This window comes from Marmota marmota, unplaced genomic scaffold, assembly GCF_001458135.2.
Source record: "Marmota marmota marmota unplaced genomic scaffold, marMar, whole genome shotgun sequence".
NCBI classification, from domain to species: Eukaryota; Metazoa; Chordata; class Mammalia; order Rodentia; family Sciuridae; genus Marmota; species Marmota marmota.
Window position 1 is genome coordinate 13,473,237 of NW_025999982.1, and position 21,600 is coordinate 13,494,836.

The window sequence follows — 21,600 nt, forward strand, 5'->3', positions numbered from 1 at the left end:
CAAATTCAGCAAATTAGCAGGATATAAGATCGACACAGAAAAATCAATAGCTCTCCTGCACTCTGGTAATGAATCTGGTATGAAAGAAATCAGGAAAACTATGCCATTCACAATATCCTCAAAAAAAAAAAAAAAAAAAAAAACCAAAAAACAAAACAATACAAAAACATGGGAATAAACCTAGCCAAGGAAGTAAAAGATCTCTACAGTGAAAATTATAGAACAATGAAGAAATTGAAGACCTTAAAAGACTTCCCAAGTTCTTGGATAGAATTAATATTGTCAAAATGGACATATTACCAAAAAAAGACATACAGATTTAACATGATCCTCATCAAAATCAGTGCCATTCTTCATAGAACTAGGAAAAAATAATACTAAAGTCCATATGGAAGTATGAAGGACCTAGATAAAAGCAATACTGAGCAAGAAGAGTGATACTGGTGGCATCGCAACACTGATCTCAAATTATACTACAGAACTATAGGAACCAGAACAGCAAGGTACTAGCATAAAGACAGACATGAGGACCAATGGAATAGCAGACATGGAGACAAATCCTGACAGCTTTGTCAAGGATCAGCTGACTGTTATCTGTCAAAACCATACATTGGAGAAAAGAGCATTTTAAACAAATGGTGCTGGGAAAACTGGATATCCATAGATAGAAAAAAAAGAAACTAGATCCTCTCTCATCCTATTAAAAAACCAAAACCATAAAAAAACAAAAACAAAACTCACGGTGAGTCAAAGATCTAGGAATGACCAGAAATGCTTCAACTGCTGGAAGAAAACATAGGGTTCACATGCCAGCATATTGATGCAAGGCACCAACTTCCTTGATACGACTCCTAAAACTCAAGAAATAAAACCAGGAAGCAACAAGTTGGATGGCTTCAAATTTGAAAGTTTCTGCACAGCAAAGGAAATAAGTAAGAGCATGGAGAGAGAGTCTGTCTACAGAATAGAAAATCTTTGTGAGCTACTTTTCCAATAGGAGATTAATAACCAAAATATAGAGAGAGCTCCAAAAACTTAACCAAATAGCCCCATCAATAAATGGCAAAAGAACTAAGTAATTATTTTCTCAAAAGAAGAAATGCAAATGGCCAAAAAATATATAAAATAATATTCAACATCCTTAGCAATCAGGGAAATGCAAATCAAAACTACACTGAGGGCTGGAGTTGTGATTCAGTGGTAGACAGCTTGTGTGCCATGTGTGAGGCACTGGGCTCGATACTCAGCACCTCATATAAATAAATGTGCATCAACAACTAATGAAATATTTTTTAAAAAACCAGATTTCATTTCATTCCAGTTAAATGGCAATCAAATACAAGTAACAAATGTGTTCCCCTTCTTTTGGGCTAACTTCTACATATCAGAGAAAACGTTTGGCCTTTTAATTTTGGGGTCTGGCTTATTTCATTTACATGATAGTTTCTAGTTCCATCCATTTACCAGAAAATGCCATAATTTCATTCTTTTTTATGGCTAATGCTCCATTGTATATATACACCACATTTTCTTTATCCATTCATCTGTTGGAGGGCAACTAGATGGGATATTGTGAATTGTGCTTCTATAAACACTGATGTGGCTGTATAACTATATTCTGCTGATTTTAGATCTTTTGGTTACATACTGTGGAGTGGGATAATTGGGTCACATGTGAAAGATCAGTGGAGTAGACAAGGAGATTGAGGAGGAGGGAGAAGGGACAAAATAATGGAAGAACAATGGAGTGAATCTAACCTAACTTTCCTATGTACCCACATGAATATATCATAGTGAATCTCACTATCATGTAAATCCACAAGATACTCATTTAAAAAAAAGTAAGTAAAAAGTAAATAGCAGAAAGATCAGGAGAGTAGAGCAAAGAGAACTGGGGAGTGAGAAGGGAAAAGAGAAGTACTGGGAACAGAATTAGAACAAATTATATTTCATGGCTTTATAATTATATCAAAAATGAATCCTAATGTTATGTATAACTAATAAAAATCAGAAATATTTTAAAATTTTATTCATGTTAGCATTCTAAGATTAATTGATGAATGTTTATTTTTAAAACCTCAGTTTTAAATTCTAATATAATAAATATAAATAAACAGGACTCACATAAACAAAAGCTCTTTGGGGAGTTTAATAACTTATTTGTGTGAAGATAGTAAAATCAACTTTTCAATAACAGCTGACATTACTGACATTACTTGTATGAAGATAGTAAAATCAACATTTCAATAACTTTAACAAATTTCTAATCTCGTGGATTGAAGTTAGAAATCAAATTTAGAAATGCCAGGTATTTGAAATAAGATAATACTCTTCTGAAGAATCTTTTAGTCAAAGAAAGAATCTATAATGAAATTTTAAACCAAATGACAATAAAACAATATACCAAAACTGGGATATAGCTACAGCAGTATTGAGAAGGAAATTTAAAGTTTTTGGTATTGTAAGGAGCATTTGTCATAGACATGCTGGAACATGCTGGGACTAAGTTGCTGGCCAAAGAACAGCAGCCATTGAATTGCTTAGTCATGTCTGCTTGCAATTGATAGAGCTATAAGGGGCACTAGCCATAGGCATGCTTAGCAATGACTGGTTACAATTAATAGGGAGCACAGCTCCATGGACATGCACAAAGAACATGCCCAGCTGCAATTATATCACCTTACTGGACATAACCAATGGACATTGACTTTCACTGGGTGTAACCAATCACCAATACACACCACCAACCTGGAACTGTATTTAAATTGCTTGTCTTGACACATTGAAGAGTTTTGCTCTGAGAACATCGGTGAGACTGGCCACCTTGCTATCTGTCCCTGGACAGACTCCAGCATTCCCTGATGTCCAGCCATTGGCTAGAGAGAACCACAGGACAAGGACAACATCTGCTCTTTGGCTAAGAGAAGTCATGTGGCATTGTAGGTATTTTGGGGCTCGTGGTTGCCCTAGGATTCTGCAATTTGCTTATAGTGTTTAGTGTGTATTGAATGCTAGTTGGGGTGCTCCAGCACACCCAACAATTTTGCATTAATTGTTTATATTTGATGATTGACATGACTGAATATATGCTTGCATTTAAAGATAATTTGCTTCTGAGTAATTATTAATAGTCCACTCACAACAGCTATCCATGTCAATAAGAAGGAAATTGCCAATGATTACACACCAATTTTATATAAATCATCAGAAAACAGAAGGAAGAAATATTTTCCTCTTTATTTCATGAGGACAGCATAATGGTAATGCCAAAATTTGGTCAAAACATTAAAATAAATATGCCTAATCTTTCATTGGTAATGTGTTTAGGAATATCTTCAAACAAATCAATGGCAATAGGTTCTTATATGTAATAGTTATAATAGCAAAAAATGTGCTAATAGCATATATATAAAAACATTAAAGACTGGTTAAATGACCTCTATGTAAAACCTATATGTTATGAGACATTATGAATTCACTAAAAGTACATTTTCAGAGGGATTAATGCTATGGGAAAAGATGTAAAATATGCTTACAGTTAGAGCCATTATATGTTAGATACATATATATACATATATATATATATATATTACATACCCTGAAATGAAAATGTACTAAAACATTAGTAGTGCTTAAATCTGGATTGAAAGAATTGCTTTTCTATTTTTATTTTTCTGCATTTCCTGAGTCTTCTGCAATGCATTTTCTTGCTTTAATAATGGAGCAAGGGGTGGGGGGAGATCAACCAGTTGTTTAAAGAAAAAATTGGAAAAATACAACCCTGTAGTTTGCATAATGGTATTTCTCTGAAAAGCCTTTGAAATTAAGCTGTGCTTTATACATAAGGAAATTGAGTTCCCCATCCTAGATGACACATGCAATGCAGACCAGGTCCTGCCTCAAGGTCTTTCATTCCATCACCCTCCTCCCAATACACGCCCTTCAGATTAGGGCACAATGTCTGGGAAATGGCACTGGAGTTAGGTGCATGAAAATTCTACATCTTTAATCACTGCTCTGAGTTCTCTGAGCTCAGAAGACTTTTTCTGGCTTAAACTGTAAATTCAAATTTAAAGTATTTAAAATTATGTTTATAAGTGTGCTATTAACAATTCAATAAAAACATAAGGGATAAATATCTTCTACATATTTTATAAGGAGATGGATTTTTTTCCTATGTGAATTTTAATTATATTTTCCATGTCATCGAAAACATTGCAATTCTCTAAAATCTCAAAGAAAGACAGTCCATTAAAATTAGAATTATCAACTGCATAGGAAAGTTTAATGGTATATCAAAGGATTCTAGGAGAAAAAAAATAAAACCGAAAAAATGAAAGCCAGCCATTGTTCAGCATGTCTACGTTTCCCACAGAGGAAAGTTCGGCTCAGGGGTGGTTCTCCCATCCTGCATTTGGAATGGCTCACTAGCAGACATCTGTTTAACAGAAAGCTTTTCAGAGAACAAAAGTCATATTTCATTCTTGGCAAGATTAAATGAGTAAACCAAGCCTATGTGAGGATAAATAAGTATGATCTCTTATTATTCAAAGCCTGTAGAAATTAGTGTAGCTCTATGGAGGACCTCAGCAGAACACCACATTGTGATTAAATGATACAGGCTAGATTTCTAGCGATGGCACATCTAGGGAAACAACTGAAATAATGTTTGTGTTGCATTATGTGTTGGAGAAAATTAAATGGCTATTTTATGGTGTATCTAATACAACTGAATCCAGATTCAATAAGAAATGAGAACATGCTCTTTAACTCTGCAAGTACTTAAAGAAATTTTAAAAAAGTCCACATTTGATGGTGGGATCAGCATGTCAAATCTCAGCCTCAGTGATTTTAATGAGCATCTCCTTTGTCCTTAAACAGTTCTAAAATGAAACAAGAACCCCAGGCAACAGCCAGCCTTTCCTCAGTGGTAACATCTAGTGAGACAGTGCATTCTCTTCCGACTCCATTGTGAGGGGCTTCCTAAGCTCCTCAACAAAGTTGGAGCCCCACTCCTCCTTTACATGTCTCTATAGATTCCTCCTGTCACATCTGGCCTGGCCTCTGGAGCCCTTATCATCCTGCCAATGGGAATCAGGGTTCAGATATAAGCTTTGGTTTTGCCCCCAACAGTCTGGTTGACTTGATGACTTGGCAAAAGTCATTTCTGGGCTCTAACTTCCTCCAAAATTAGACGGAGGGATTGGGTCAGGCAGGGAAACTTAGAGTGCTGTGTTAAGATTCTGAAGCCATCAAAGTCTAGGCATAGAACCATCTTATGACCCAGCTATACCACTCCTCAGTATTTATTCTAAAGAATTGAAGTCATAATCTATGGCAATACATGCAATACCCATGTTGACAGCAGTACAATTCATTACGGCCAAACTATGGAATCAGACTGTGTCCATCAATGGATGAATGGATAAATAAAATGTGTTCTATATACACAATGGTGTTTTATTTGGCCATAAAGAAAAATGAAATTATGTCATTTGCAGGAAAATGAATGAAACTTGAGAACATTACATGAAGCAAAATAAGCCAAACTCAGAAGGTCAAGAGTCATATTTTCTCTTATATGTGGGAGTTAGAGAGAGAAAAGGAAAATAAAGGTGTGTGTGTTGGGGAATCTCCTAAAAATGGAAGGGAGAACAGTAGAGACAAGGGATGGTAGGAGAGAAAGGGAAGGAAAGGGGAAATACTGTAGAATGATACTGGCCAATTTATATTGCTATATTGTGTGCAAGTATGAACATGTAATAACAAATCCCACCATTACGTACAACTATAAGACTCCAATTTTTTTTTAAATGGGGAAGAAAAGATTCTGAGGCTATTTCTGGACCACCCAGAGAAGATCAATCAACAGTATCTGCCCAAGTCCTGGGGAGTGGCAACAACAGGTCTTCCAAATCTGAAGTGCTGATGCTAAAGGTGCCTCAGTAAGACATTTCCCCAAATAATTCCCACTCTTTCTCCCACTGCAGATTGCTAAGGACTCCCTCTCCCATTTCCCCAAATTATTTGCCACCCAGCATTAAGTATATTGACACCACATCTATATTATGAATGTAGACATGATGAATCCTAATTCACATCAGGAAATTTGAGTTAGAAAGTAAGCCATTTCTCCAAAACCAAACAGCAAATCCAGAACAAAGATTAAACTTTGGGGATACTTATTCACTCATGGACATGTTAAACATTAAAATTACTTTTTTCACAGCTTTTGTTGTGCATTTACTACGTGGAAAGCACTATTAGGGTCATTGATAAAGGGAGGAAAAGGGTTAAGGAAAACAGAATAAGAGTTACTGATCTTAAAATAATTTTAAATCTAGAAAGAAAGAAGGACATTCATAGATGATAAAAGTCAGCTAATGCCCATCTTGCACAGGGAAGGGCAGCACTGGTCACCTGGGGTTTGTGCACCTGGAGTCATCTTCTCTGGACCATCTGAAAAACTAGTTGACTGAACCTACAAAGTCTGTCTCAGATCTGACTGTTCCCCACTTTTCTACTCCTAGGGCAAACTTTTATCTTTTCTTACCTGACTAATGCCAGAGCCTCCTGACTTCTCCCAGCTTCCCTACTCCTTCCAATACAGTCTATTTCCACATAGAAGCCAGAATGACCCACCTTTTCAAAAATCAGTTCACATAATTTACTGCTCTCAATATCTCCCAATGACTTCCTATTATTTAATACCATTGACCTCTAAATCCTTATCTTGCTTTATTTTTCCTGGTAGTGCCTATTCCCACCTATCATATCATGTGTTTGCTTTTTTTTATTGGTTTTCTCCATTAGAATGTAAGATCCCAGAGGGCAGAAACACTGGTGGTTGCAATCAATGCTCTCTTTATAACATTTACAATGGAGATGGTTCATAGTAACTCTTCAACAAATATCTGATGAGTCAAATATGACAGAGGTAGAAGTTGTATTAGCCAGGTACAGTGGCATATGCCTGTAATCCCAGTGGCTCAGAACGCTGAGGCAGGAGGATCGCAAGTTCAAAGCCAGCCTCAGCAACAGCAAGGTGCCAAGAAGCTCAGTGAGACCCTGCCTCTAAATAAAATGCAAAATGGGGCTGGGGATGTGGCTCAGTGGTTGAATGCCCTTGAGTTCAATCCTCAGACCCCCCCCCCAATAAAAAACCTGTATTGAATAACACTAAGGAATATTGTATTACACTGCATGTGTCTGTTTCCAGATTCTCTGCTAGAGCAACAGTCAATGATGCAAGATTTTGCTTGGTTTCCAAGTAGGTTGAATAGAGCTTCCTGGAGATTAGGCAAGAGGAAGGGGGCCCGCTTCATGATGAAGGTCCCCTGGGGTCTGGGAAATGCAAAACACTAGCTGCAGAGTAGCAGAGAGTGGGTGATTTTGGAGGCACAGCACCTGAGGAGATCTGCCTGGTGTAAATTATGTTATTTCTTGAGCCTACATCCCAAGAACAGAAAAGGTCATACTGATCTAATTCTTGGCATGCTGAAGCAAGCTCTGAGCAGACCAAAGCCACTGAAAAGGACACATAGGAATGCTGCTTAAGGAATCGAGCCAAATTGTTTCTGTAGCTGGAAATTACATTGAAATCAGCAACGCTCTCTGCATCCTGAGGGAAGATCCTGCCTCCCTTGAATAAAATACTACCCAGGAGCTTTTATGTGGCAGACATTATCCTGAGCCTTTTAATAGTTAACAGCAGAGCTAGGAGTCAAACCCAAGAATCCTGCCCTGGAATCCAGGTACTACAATCCCTCTTAGAAGGGGGGCAACAACTAGACCCTGGGCAAGTCATCTTCTCTCTTCCTCAGTGTCCCGTGGTTAATAACAGTGTTATTTCTAGGGTTTTTGGGAGGCCCAAATGAGCTAATACAAAAGTGACCAAAAGAGAGTGTGACATATATGGTAAACATCGTCATTGTATCTGGGTCTGTGCTTAGCAGTGCGATTACTACTTAAAATGCAAAGGTTAAAAAACTTCCCAAGAGTCACCTCACTAAAAAATGGGGCCAGGATTTCAGCCCAGCTATGTATGGCTCTACAACTCTGTCCTGATACCCTTGCTAGGTACTATCAGCAGTTTCCAAGGTACAGAATCCTTCCAGAATTTCACATCTCACAACCAAAGTTTTCTGTTCCATTTCAGGCACTTCTTAGTGATATCCGAGTTTTATTCCAATGCATGTGAACAGTCACAAGCAAGTTCTAGTCCAGACATCTCAAGCCTGGAACTTGACTTGTTAGGGGGGACTTTGGGAACCTGGAGGGGCAGCTGGTATAGAGGTTTCATTTTGATTCTAATCTAGATTCCTTAGCCTGGATTTGAAGGAATCCATGTCCTTGAAAGTCTCCCGCATACCAACGCTCCACACTCCAAGAAGCTTTAAATTCTAGCTGCAGCTCTCACAAGATACACAGGTGAGAAATTTAATAGCTCCTCTAGTAAATAGCACACATCGCCAAGCTGGCAAAATAGGCCAGCTCAGACAGGAAAATAAGTGGTCCAACAAGACCCAGATAATAAATACCGCCGGCAATGATGGATGAACTTAATGAAGCATGCCCCACGCAATTGCAGATGGCAGGGAGCTGATGGTGCAGTTCCTTGTTTATTTTTATAATTAGGGTGGGGCAGTTGGGAAGTCAGGAAATTGAGAAGAGGGTCACATTTTTCTGAGGCTCCCAGCAGCCTAGACTTCCCCTTCTGTGTCCTAGGAGCTCTGCATACTTAGAGCATTCGATACCTCTTCCCTGTACTCAATGCTTGCTTCTAGAAAGGCTAAGATGCTTCCCACTGTAAATAAACAATCCTTACTTTTAAAATCATCTTTCTCAGAATATAATTGAACTTAAACAGCCCCCACCGAGCGTGGGGAAGGTTTGATCTGGGGAATATCCCAGACACTGTTGTCTTAATCCAGCTGGTCTATAACATAACAGTCAACGTGCTCAAGTAACTTTCAGGGTGCTACAAGTTTGCAGCTAATTAAATAAAACATGATGGATCAATAGATGGAGTAAAAAGGAAGGAGGGTTATTTATATCCAAATCTTTGAGAATGACCCCTTTCCCTCCATCTTATCCCATCCTCCTGTCTGTCTCAGGACTCATGTCCACGGGTCTAAGCAGGAAGAGATGTATTAGGGATGAGGAGGCTTCATCGGCGCACCGACCCCCGCTCCACACTGGCTGAAGGACATGTGCCTCCCTGTCTCTCCTGGGTCACTAGAAACTCTCCCTGTGCTCCTGGAAATGCCATTTCAGACCTGAACCTCTCCCCAAAATGTTATGGAGAAAGAATATTCTAAAAACTCAAGCATTTGTTGTGCTCTGTAACTTGATGGAACTCATCCAAATAAGTGTCTTCCCAGAGATGCAGACTACAGGCCAGGAACAGGAAGTTGTCAGGGTAACATGGGGACACCGAGTACCTTGGAGAGATCGGAGAAAAAGAAGGATCCACTGCCTAAAAGGCAAATGCAGAAAGAGAGCCAACCACCGTTTCCACACCTAGAGCCTTTGGCCAAATTCTATGTCTAGGAGATTCTGAAAGAATTGGGGGGCAACAGCATATCAGAACAGTGCAGAGGACTGTCCTGTGGGAGCAGGGGAAATCTGATGGGTTCTACACAGACAACCCTTAGTAAATAAATCCCAGAAGACTATGGCCAGGTTTCACCAACATCTTCATGAACAGGGGACGTCTCCATATAAGGTGAGGACAAGCTTTTGTACCCTGATACAGGTCTGGCTTGGAACTTGTTCTGCTTACAGATGTCCCTATTTAACCTCACGGTTAATACCTGGGAGTAGATGCTAGGAGGAGATGTGAGGTTTACTCATCTCTCCCACTGCTTTTCTCATTAATACGTATTTCAACTCTTTTTAAAGAGAAAAGGTATGGAAACTTGCCCAGGACAGTGTTTAATCTCCTGGGTGCAGAGAAGAAAACACTGACTTATGTACAGAGAACAGCAGATGCTGACGTGCATTTGGAGCATGATAAATGGGAATTTCATATTTATGATGCTCATGAGAGGAATCTTACCATGTTATTGGACTTTAAAGCCTGAGTTGAGGATATAAACAACATTTTCAAAACCCATGGAAGTTTCTTCTCCTTATTGATGTGGACTTTAATTCAAGGAGTCATAATCCTTAGTTTATTTTTTCAGGTAAGGCAGACATCTTCTGTTTGACATAGGATTGAAATAAGGCTATATTTTGTAACATTGTGAAGTACGGTTCTGTAGCAGTTCACTTTGTTTTTAAATATCAATCACTTTAATTCTGCAACCTGTTATTAAGAGTTCTAAGTGTTTAGGACATGTATGTGTGAGTGTGGGTTCCACAGTACTTGTCTTTGGCTCTATGTTTCATTTTGTGTATGCACAGAAGCACTGACTCGTGGTTAAAAGGAACCTTGAAGAGTCATTTTGGACAGAGATTTTCAACACTGGCTATTTTATAGAATCATCTGAGGGGTTTTAGAAAGTCCTGATGCTTAAACTGGTAAAATCTAAATAAATTATTATTTTCTGATTAGGATTATTATTCCAATATTAATTTCTTGGCTTTGATGTGGGGCTATGGTCACATGAGCTCTTACTACTGAGGGAAGCTCAGTGGAACCTCCAAGGGACTCTCTGATAGTCACAGAAGTTGCAAAGACAATTATTTCAAAATAAATTTTAAAAATGCTAAAGCACAGGCCATAATCTAGATTAATAAAACAGATAGGAATTCAGGCTCAGTCTTTTTGTGTTTTGTTTAAATGCTTGGTCATAATTGAATGGTCCTTAATTTTTTTGGATATACCATGGTTTATTATTGTATATCAATTAATGTATATCAATTGTATATATTAATGGGTTTCACTTTGACACTTCTATACATGCATATATCATGCTTTGATCTATCTACCTTCCCAGCCACCCTCTCTTAACCCAGGTCTTCTTACTCCTCTTAGCAGTCCCTCTACAATGTTCAGATTTTTTTTTCCTAATCCACATATGAAAGAAAACATGAGGTACTTGTCTTTCTGTGTCTGGCTTATTTTACTTAACATGATGATTTCTAGTTCCATCCATTTTCCTGCAAATGACATGATTTCACTCTTTATGGCTTAATAATATTCGATTTCATATGTGTATTATATATATTTCATCACACACACACACACACATTTTCTTTATCCATTCATCTCTTGATGTACCCTAGGCTGATTCCATAGCTTAACTACTATGAATAATGCTACAATGAACACAGGTATGCAGGTATCTCTTTTGTATGCTGATGTCATTTCCTTCAGGCACATACCCAAAAGTGGGTATGCACATGGATTGTATGGTGGATCCATTTTTAGTTTTCTGAGGAACTTTCATACTGCTTTCCATAATGGCTGTACTAATTTACATTCCCACCAACCATGCATAAGAGTTCCTTTTCTCCATATTCTTGCCACCATGCTATTATTTTTTTGCTAATAGCCATTCTGACTGGGGCAACATGAAATCTCAATGTACTTTTGATTTGCTTTTCCCTGATGGATAAAGATGTTTATATATAAAGATTATATATATATATTATATTCAACATCATTCATACACACACACACACACACACACACACACACACACACCCCATTGGTGCTTCTTTTGAGAAGTCAGACTGTCTTTTTAAAGCTCCCAGACAACAGCAAAGTGAGAGCAAAGTAGATAGACGGTGATGTCTTGGAGTCCGATTTGGTTCAAATAGCCATCCAATGTACACGTTTTATAATCTCCTTGCACATAGCTCACTATATTAATGTAGTAAAGCACATTTCAATTACTGAACAAAATATTTTTATGAGCTTTCTAATATTCTGAGTAACCTGCAGAGATTTCTCAGGAGAAAAATTATATAGGCATCAGCCAGAATGTTAACAATCTAGGAATTATTTATGAAGTTATCTGAATGGGCATTAACTAACCTTAAGAATTTAACATTTTTTGTAGTGGTAGAAATATAACACCTTATGGTATAAAGACTTCAATAATTACTCTCTTTAAAAAATGTAAGCACTTGATACAATTAAAACTCGTCATAAATAAAAGAAAATCCTATAGTTTAATAGGTAGGTTTGAATCTCAAAATTCCTGTAATCAATATACAAGCAGAGTTCTCCTCCCCAAACACCATAATAATGATGAAGAACCTGACATGGACAGCAACCTGAGACACCAATGAGTTTGTGACACTTTGCTCAACCTAAAATCCCACAGCTCTGATCTTGAATGCAATCAACCCAATGTGATGGTAAGTTATTAAAATACTCTCAGAAAATCCCCTCCTTATGCCCATAGGCTAAGAAAGGGGGAAATAAGTGGAGTCATTACAACAGATGCTTCAGGAAGAAAAAAAGATCTTAAGGGACTGTCATGAACAATATGTGCTGATAAATTGGATAACTTAGAAGAAATAGAGGTCCGTGCTCCAGGCAGGCTAGAAAAGTTCTGAAAGGGAGATGTTGTGATTCCCAACTTTCTTGGTGAGAAAAGGGAGGATCAGGAAAGGAAGGAAACTAGCCAAAAGTCAATGGGAGAAACAGGATTCCAACTCAGGGCCTGTGGGCAATGAATACTTAAAGAGGAGCACGGAGGGTGCATTGCCCAAATCTGTCTTTTCAACTGCCCCGAGACAGTAACATAACACTACATCCACTTTACCAAATAATAGAACTGGTTCTCAGAGGGATTAAGAGACCTATTCATGTTTAACAGCTACATAATTCAATCAAGAGAACACTCCAGCCTTCTCAACGTTTACTGTCTGAGATCAGTCTTTACCCATTCATTTCTTGTATTTCTGTTGAGATGAATTTGACAAGCGGGTCACTGCCAGCCAGTTGGGTCCCCTGGTATTAAGGACTTTTAGTGTGGCTTCCACATAAAGCTTCCCCTGTCAAGATTTGAGGTTACAATTGGCCTTAGACTGAAGACTGGGTGAAAAACGTGTCCCTCATTTCAGGGCAATTGAAACACAGTTGACGGTCCTAACTGAACATTAACCTCAGGGAGACTACATGGAATTCAGAGGGCCAGATCTGGGTTTCCCACCAGAACAGATATTCATCAGATCCTAAAGAAAGTGTCCACTCTTAGTTATAATATTAAAATTCCTGTGGAAATTTGACGATGTTTCCAAAAAAAGTTGCTGAAGTAATTTATAGAATAGAAACTAGGCCTTAGTTATGGGATTGGTTACTAGACAATGACATTTGGTGAATAATTTTAATGTATGCAGGATTTTTGTTTTATTTTGAATGAAGAAGCTATTGGTTGGGATTTTCCTTGATTGGAGAAGATGAAAAGAGGAACTGTGCTTGTTGGTAATAAGACTGCAGACATCTGTGTATTGCTCATTGCATGCCAACAGCAAGTGCTTGGAAGCCTGTGTTCACTCCTCTAATGGTCTCAAGAACCCTGCAATGGAGGTACTAATGTTCTCCTTGTTTTAGGGATGTGGGAACAGAAGCCCTGGGAGGTGAACATGTTCAAGGTCACACAGCTAGTAAGTGTTGATGTTGGGATTATAATTGTTCAAAAGAATTTACCTGGGGTACTAAAGCCCTGGAAGAAATTGGCAATAGGAACTGCAAAATTTCTTGGGAAACACAGATGATGTAAGATGAGGCGAGAACAAGGAAATGTTGAAAATAGTTCTGCTTTAACCTTGTCCAGGACAGGAAGAGACTCAGGTGATGTCTTGGAGTCTGTCTTCCAGTTCCCAGGCAAGGTATTATCTTTCCTTTTCTTCACCAGAGGACGCACTGACTTAATGGGAACTGGAAAAATCTATCTGGTCACCTCAGAATTAATTTTTGTGTAAAAATAAACTAAAGATTTTATAACATGCAAATTAAAAGTACAGATGGAAAATTCAATAACGTTATAATCCTGGCAATGCCCTAGGTCTAGGATGACATTTATCTAGGCAAAAGCACTTTTGTGGTCCTAGGAAGGACGGCTGTGACATTTTAAAGCTACATTAGACCCTGCTGCAGAAATCCTTTTTTCTGTAAATCCTATAGGGTAAAACAAAACTTATCAAATCAATGAAAAAGACATTCTAGTCCCGATTACATTGTGCCTCTGGGCCTCCTGTCCACTGTCACAGTGGACTGCAGAAGGGCTCTTGTTCAGTGGCAGCTTGTTCTGGGAAGGGATGTGGAATAGGAAGGGAAGACATCCCGCAAGGTATCTCCAAGAACTGGTGGAAAGACCTGGTTTTATGGTTTGCATGTGAGGTATCCCCCCAAAGCTCACATGAGAGACAGTGCAAGAAGGTTCAAAGGAGAAATGATTGGGTGGTAAGAGTCTCCACCCAATCAGTGATTTAATCTCCTGATAGGGATTAACTGAGGGGTAATTGAAGTGGTGGAGGTGGTGGGAATTGGGGCATGAAGCACAGAATCACCTGGAAGAGGCTTTGGCTACATATTGGTATCTGGTGAGTAGACTCTCTTCTTACTAATCCCTATGACGTGGGCCGTTTTCCTCTGCCATATTCTTCCATCATGATGTCCTGCCCTGAGAAATGGAGCCAGCCTTCTATGGACTAAGACCTCTAAAATCCATGAGCCCCTGAATAAACATTTCATCCTCTACAGTTGCTCTGGTGGGTCCTTTTAGTCCCAGCAGTGAGAAAAGCTGACTAAAACACCTGGGGTTCTCTTATTCCCAACCTTCTTCTTCGATTGTTCCCAGTTAAAATGCAAAGAATGGGAAACTAGCAGGCAATGACTCCCAAGCATAGACTTTTGGTGGAGATTTTCACATTTCCTCATCTAGAAAGGCATTACACTTCACAAGTGACTCACAACCTTCCCATTTATCAGGGAAGAGGATACCAGTCCCATGGGATTTGGTTCCAATGGGCCCAGGTAGTTAGAGATCCCAGGTGAGTGAACATGCTGCCAAGGGCAGACTTGATTGGTGGTTCTCAGCTCTGTACTTAAGAATCACCTGGAAGAGGAAGAAAAAAAAAATCCCAATGCCCAGGCTACACCCTGGGTCTTAGAATTTAGCTAACCCTAATTTTTTGGATGGGACCCTAAGCATCAATAACTTTTAAAGCCACCAGGTAGTTCTGCTGTGATTGGAGTCCCACAGTCTCTTCTGTTCTGTGTTATCTCTAAAAGCCATTGGTTTCCAAACTTGAGCTCATCAGCATTATCTGGAAGACTCATTAAAATACAAACTTCTGGACCCCACTCAGAGGTTCTAATTCATCAGGTCTAGGGCAGGGCATGGAATTTGCATTTCTAATGAGCTTACAAATGCTGCTGCTGATGGTGGTGGTCCAAAGATCACATTTTGGACACCACTGCTGCAGGGCAGAATGGGCACCAGACTTTGACATTGGAGACTAAAGAATTAAGAACAAGAGATGTTTTTAGGAGAGGAATAATCAAATGGAGAAACATAATAATAGAGAGCTATCAGAATCAGACCTGCAGGCAGTTTGGGGATAAAGTATGACAGACAATGAGCTCCAAAATGCAAAGATGATGATGACCTGGTAAGTGACAAGAGATCAGAGATACACTTCATATATGTCAACATTGGGCTCAGAGCCTAGAGCTGTTTGTCAGTCACATCACAGGAAGACAGAAATATTGGGGCATGTGCTGATTCCATCAATAATTCCAGTCTAATTCAACCAGTACTCTTTTAGCTCTATTTTTAGCTCTATTTTGTGAATTGGGTTGTAAATGATATTATTTTACCGGCCATCTATATTTAGATACATTTAAACCATGTCTGCATATATAAAAAGTGCATAATCATGCTTCAAAGAATTTGTGATACTCAAAAGACAGAACCATCAAGAATGAGAAAAAGACATATGGTAGGAAATGGATAAGAAGCTTAACACATATTACGCATCAGCTATGGGTGAGTATACCCTGCTTGTATGAGTACATCCTGTTTAATTCTCACCAAAAAAATAATTTGATAAGTTACAAGGTACAGAGTTCAATCTCAGATATCACAATCCTTGCCTACATTTCCAGAACTAGAAGGAACAAGGCCCAAGCTTTGAGTCTAGGTGTGTAAGACTCCAAAGCCCAGGTACCTTCCACAATGGTCTTATTCTACACCCCATACAAATTCCATTCCTTTGTTTTGCCTACTAATAGGATCTGGAAATTTGCTTGCTTTCCTAATCTAGAGCTTCTTAAATTTTAATGTAATAGGATTTCCAGGGTATTTTGTTAAAATGCAAATTTTCCAGGTAGGGGCCTATGATTCTGCATTTTCAGTGCCTAGGTAATATAGACATTCTTGGTCCATGAGCCATACTTTCTGTACAAAAGTTTTTAGGAGGCCTGGGTATAAAGAGTTTGATAGGAATAAGGGAGATAACAGTTTCTCAAGAAACTACTTTGAACAAAACATCATTGGTCTAAGAACTTGAAGCTAAAATGGAACAGAGGCTCAACTTTTAGGATACAGTGCTCGTATTTTGCTTTAAATGGTCAACTGACCATATCTTTAATGCCAAATAGCCAAATGAACCCAAATATGTATTGGATCAAACCAGTGAACTTTTACTTTGCTATACAAGGGAAGAATCCAGATAGGTAGCTTATTGATGATAGAGAAGTAAACTTCTATATCTAGTTCCTACGTATGTTTTAAAATGATGACAAACTTTGCCCAGTGTGGTTGAAGAGTGATAGTGTAATAACAGGCCTTTCCATCCTGCTATGTATGAAAATGACTTTTATTTCAGAAAAATACTCAACTATATCGAGCAATAGTGTCTTCTATCAAAACACAAAGGTGCTCCTTAAATCACAAGGTGATTTTAGGTTAGCTCTCATTCTAAATTAATGCTGGTATTTTCCAAACATCCCTGTGCTTCCAGAATCTCCACATGGATTGCAGCCCTGACATGGTAAAGTAAAAATCAATTTGGCTGCCCAGCAGGCCCAGAGTCTAAGTGACAGGGAGAAGTCTATCCTGGGGGAAGGGCAAGGGAGGAGAGAGCTGCATGTAAACAGACTCCAGATCAAAGTGGAATAAACTGCAATCTCTGTGGACAAGAGGCCAAAGGGAGGAATTAGAGATGGACAGAATCTGCAAGAACATAGAGGTTGGGATGGCACCAGAAGATCTCAGAAATTAATAAGTAAATTATAATTCCAATGGAGAACACATGGAATGTAGCCTTTGAATCACCTCTTTAAAAGCTCTCTATATAAAGGGCAAGAGTATGATTTGACAGAGCTTGATTTTTAGGTAAGAAATTGAGAGTTATACAGGTTTTAGCCTGCCTTCCCTGGACCTTCAGTTCATAAGGGGTCCCCTCCTTGATACAGCTCAAGGTCGCATTTCTATCCACCGACTGTTCATTTGTTTTCAAGGAAAACACTAGCTCAACTATTGCTACTATCTAAAATGATGAGTTGGCTGAGGTATTCAGAAGTCACATTGGTGCCCTTGCTGGCTCCTGACTTTACAAATAGCAACTATAAATACATCTAGATTGTAGTTAAACAAAATGACATGTCTGCTTAATGAATGGGAGTGATTTTTTTTCCCTCCAAGTTTGGTAAATAAACACTTTCTATAACATGCCTTATTCAAGAACGAGGTGCCAATTTTTCTTGGAGTCAAGTGACAGCTAGACTCATTGATATTTGGATTAGTTTGAATTTACTTGGCAGAAAGGTTGCCGGGAGATTGTTGGCTTTTACACAGTCCCTGTTGCTCCAGCTTTTATTTCAGAGATTAGAAAGATTTGAGACATTGTTGGTGCCTAAAAAAGAGTTTATGGTTAATACCATGGTCGTTTTTCTGTAGCTAGATTAGATACTGAGAATTTATATATTTTTATCTGAACTTTTCAAACTCTTATCATCCTGATTTGGAGGATTTCATCAGAGATAAAGTTTAAAGAGACAGAAAAGCATTGATAAACAAGGGATTTGGAACTTAAATCCTATTCATGGTTTAGAATTTGACATGTTTCATCTCACAAAGCGATAAATTCTTACTGTGTGTTCAGAAGGATTCTGAGGTCTAGCTAGCATCAAACAACACTGAGAAGTACTGTTTGCTATGGATCCAACTTAGGGTAGTGACGATACAAATGCCATAGTGTGTCCTGCATTTCCAGAACCTAAGTGATGCTTAGCTTTATAATTACATGGACAAGGAAATGATCATTTTTCTTTTCCTGCTCAAGAGAAGTGAGTCCAAACAACACAGATGTTTATTTTAGAGAGAATGAATAGACCAATCAGGATTTTTTTTTTGTACCTAGTAAATACTGTAGAATTTCCCCTGCATTACAAGGTAAACCATGCTCCCTCTGTAAGATGTTAACCAATGGATGACAATCCAAATAAATCCTCAAAGAGGCAACACCCTCATATCATCACTAACTCATCATGTAGGAAGACAGCCATTTCCTGCAATAGAGCCTGCATTGCACTAGCAATTGGATTACATCATGGTTCTATATTTTCAGTTGTATATTTTCCCCCTAACCTGTAACTTGGCTTCTAGAGGAAAAAGTCTGAATAACCTAAGGAAAGGCAGAATGATAATATGCAAGGACCCAGCAGGTATTTTTCTTAGTAATTACAAAAGAAGAGCAGATATGTTGCAGTCTTTTCATTGTTAATGGAAGAAATATATTTCTTCATGCCAAAATGTATCCATGACATCCCTTTCTCATGTATGGCCATGGAAATCCCAGTGGAGACTGCTTTAGCACATTCCTCCCATTAAGGTCTGAAGCACTGAAGATAGGCAGATGCTGAACTATCTTTATCCTACTTGGTTCCTGGATCGTGAGACACAGAAGTTATGAAGACTTTTAAACTGGTTACTCTTGGAGGATCTGGCCCCCGTTCGATGATATGTGATAAGAATTATGCCTTTTAAAATAGACTAGTTCTCCAAGAAGAAAAGAAATCCAATGGCACACAGTAAGAATGAGTAAGAAGCTAAAATTGTTTTCTGAGACTCATCGGCTTTCCTGGTGCAGAAGTGAAGAAGAATTCGGTTATTTTCAGAGTGGTGAAGAACACTACCAGTGTCTGACTAGGCTGTTCCATTTGACTTCACTTCTTATGTCTCAGATCATTTTTCTAGGCTCTGTCATGTGTGCATAGTATAATTTAGCTGAGCATAAAACTATGGCATAATGTATGATGTTTGAGCCATCTGGCATCTTCAGGGATTTTGGAGAGAAACATCATTTCTATCTTTCAAATTTTTCAATTAAATGAATTTCAATTCAGAAACAAGTTTTTCCTGCAACAAAAAACAAAACAAACAAACAAAAAAAAATAGCTAAACCATGCTCACCATAAGAAATTAGGGATAGTAAATTAAAAAAAAAAAAGAAGTGAGAAGCAAAAGAAAATTCTAAAGAAATATGAATAGACATTTAACTGAAAGGATGGGTATCACTTATAATTTATTATTTATGTCCTCTTTTAAGTTATTAAATTCTCTGGGAGCTCACCCCCAAAACCACAGATAAAAATGACTTAGTGCAGTGGGAAAACGACTATTTGATTTTGGTGTTTGCTTATTGTATTTGGGGATAACAGAACAATATAGAGGTATAACTGAAAAGTATGGTTAAAAGACAATTATGTCTAAAATGTACATTCATTCTTCTCATGTGTAAAATTACAAAATAAAAAAGATTATTTGATTCATTAATAAGGGAGCCAGTAATGTTAAAGCCAGGTTAAAGGAGACTCCAAAGAGCAAAAACATATAGAGGCCATTAAGAATACTGAAACAAATTTACTACATGTAAAACTGGCTTGTTCCAAAGCAGGATGGGCAACCAAGTTGAATCTGCATTGGAAAAAGTTTACCAAGTCTTTACAGCTCAAAGACAACGAAAGCTCCAGACACTCCATGGAATCAGATGACTGGGATGTTATCTGATGTCAGACGATGCCTAGGGGTCATTGAAGTCATCCTTTTGGTTCTTTTCAGTCTTTCACACTTTTCCCTATAGTATGTAGACTTATTGCATAAATACCTTCATGTTGGTTTTCTTTACAGAGAATAAGGTGGGAGGGGTCTGACTGCTTATTAAGCGGGACACACTTTACAATGTAAATTTCCTCCTTGATTTTATTCCAATGATTGAGAAGAACTCACAGCTGGCATGTCCCTTTCAATATCACTTCCAAAAGTACACATAGGAAAGGGGAAAAGCTTGAAAAGGCAAACTGATCTTTTAAAGTAATATACAAAGGTTCAACTTAGGACTTCTCAACTTTATGATGGTATGAATTCAATGTACCATCATAAAGAGGAGAAACCACGCTTTGAATTTTGAATGACTAGCTACATACAAGACTCTCATTATTCTGAGCAGTGACAGGCAGCCACAGCTCCCAGGCAGCCACGTGATCACGAGGGGAAGCAATGGCTAGAGCTGTTTATAATGTCGTGGTCCATCTAAAAGGTCCACGCTACTGGTGCCACCCTGGAAGCCCTGATGCTTCTGCCAGGGGCTATCACTGAGTGCTCCCAAACAGATAACTCTCAGGGTGCAAGAGTGCATGTTCCCTGAAATCCTTACTATGCAAAGGTTCCAGGTAGAAATAGCCTCACCTCACAATACCCTCCTCCCTTGGGCTCACTTTGCTGGCCTCACTGGCTTCCTTGCTATTCTTCAAACCCTCTCCAGCACCTCCATTCCCTCTACCTGGAATATTCCTTCTCCAAGTACCAACATGCATCACTCCCCTCATTTCTTTCAGGTCTTACTTAGGCTTCAAGGTGAAGCCGTCCTTCCCAATATGGCAGCCTTTATTCTACCTTGACATTTCCTATCTCTCTGCCAGGCTTATTCTTCTTGGCATTTATCACAACTTAACAGAATACCTATTTATCTTCTTCTTGTCTGACTTCCTCCATTCTTCTGTACTTTACACAAATGAAAGTTTCTTCTCTTCCATTCACTGCCATGGGCCCTGCACAGTGCTGCATAAGTGACAGGAGCTTAGCACCAGCTGAGGCTGAAGGCAATGTGCAGTCCCTCTCACTGGTGTGTGTGTGTTTGGTGGAGCACTCACTGTCCTACAAAACAGCCTCTTCAGTGTCTATAGTTTCCTTTGAACAGTTTTGAGCCAAGTTGCTGCATTGGGCTGGTGGGCCATGGCCACAGCCGAAAGGCTACTTACTCCTTCTGTCTCCTCTTAGGAGACTGCTGACTCAGCAGATAGTTAAGCATCTTGAGCAATTTTTTTCATTTTTACTATAAAGCACAGGACAAAATACTTGTGATCCTAAACAGGAAGTTGGCGATTGTTCCCAATGTTCTCTCTCCATTTCTTTATCTAAAAATGTAAGACCTTGCTTTACAGGCTCAAATTCTGTACTTCCGGCTCCACACTTGTGATCATTCTTCATTTTCTTTCCTTAACTGCAACCTTAGAGTTACAACTCAGCTAGCTATTTGATAAATAATAACTGGTTGGTGAAAGTTTAAGGAACTCCAGAGGGTGACTCATACATTTCCACACTTAGATGACAATATTAAATGTGATTCCTG

At 38.6% G+C, this 21,600-nt stretch overlaps 1 protein-coding gene across 4 annotated transcripts in view; it reads right to left on the reverse strand.

Annotated features, from left to right (window-relative positions):
- The window catches only part of Rcan2 (regulator of calcineurin 2), a 242,799-nt gene that overhangs the window by 102,931 nt on the left and 118,268 nt on the right, over positions 1–21,600 (reverse strand). The window lies entirely within an intron of this gene.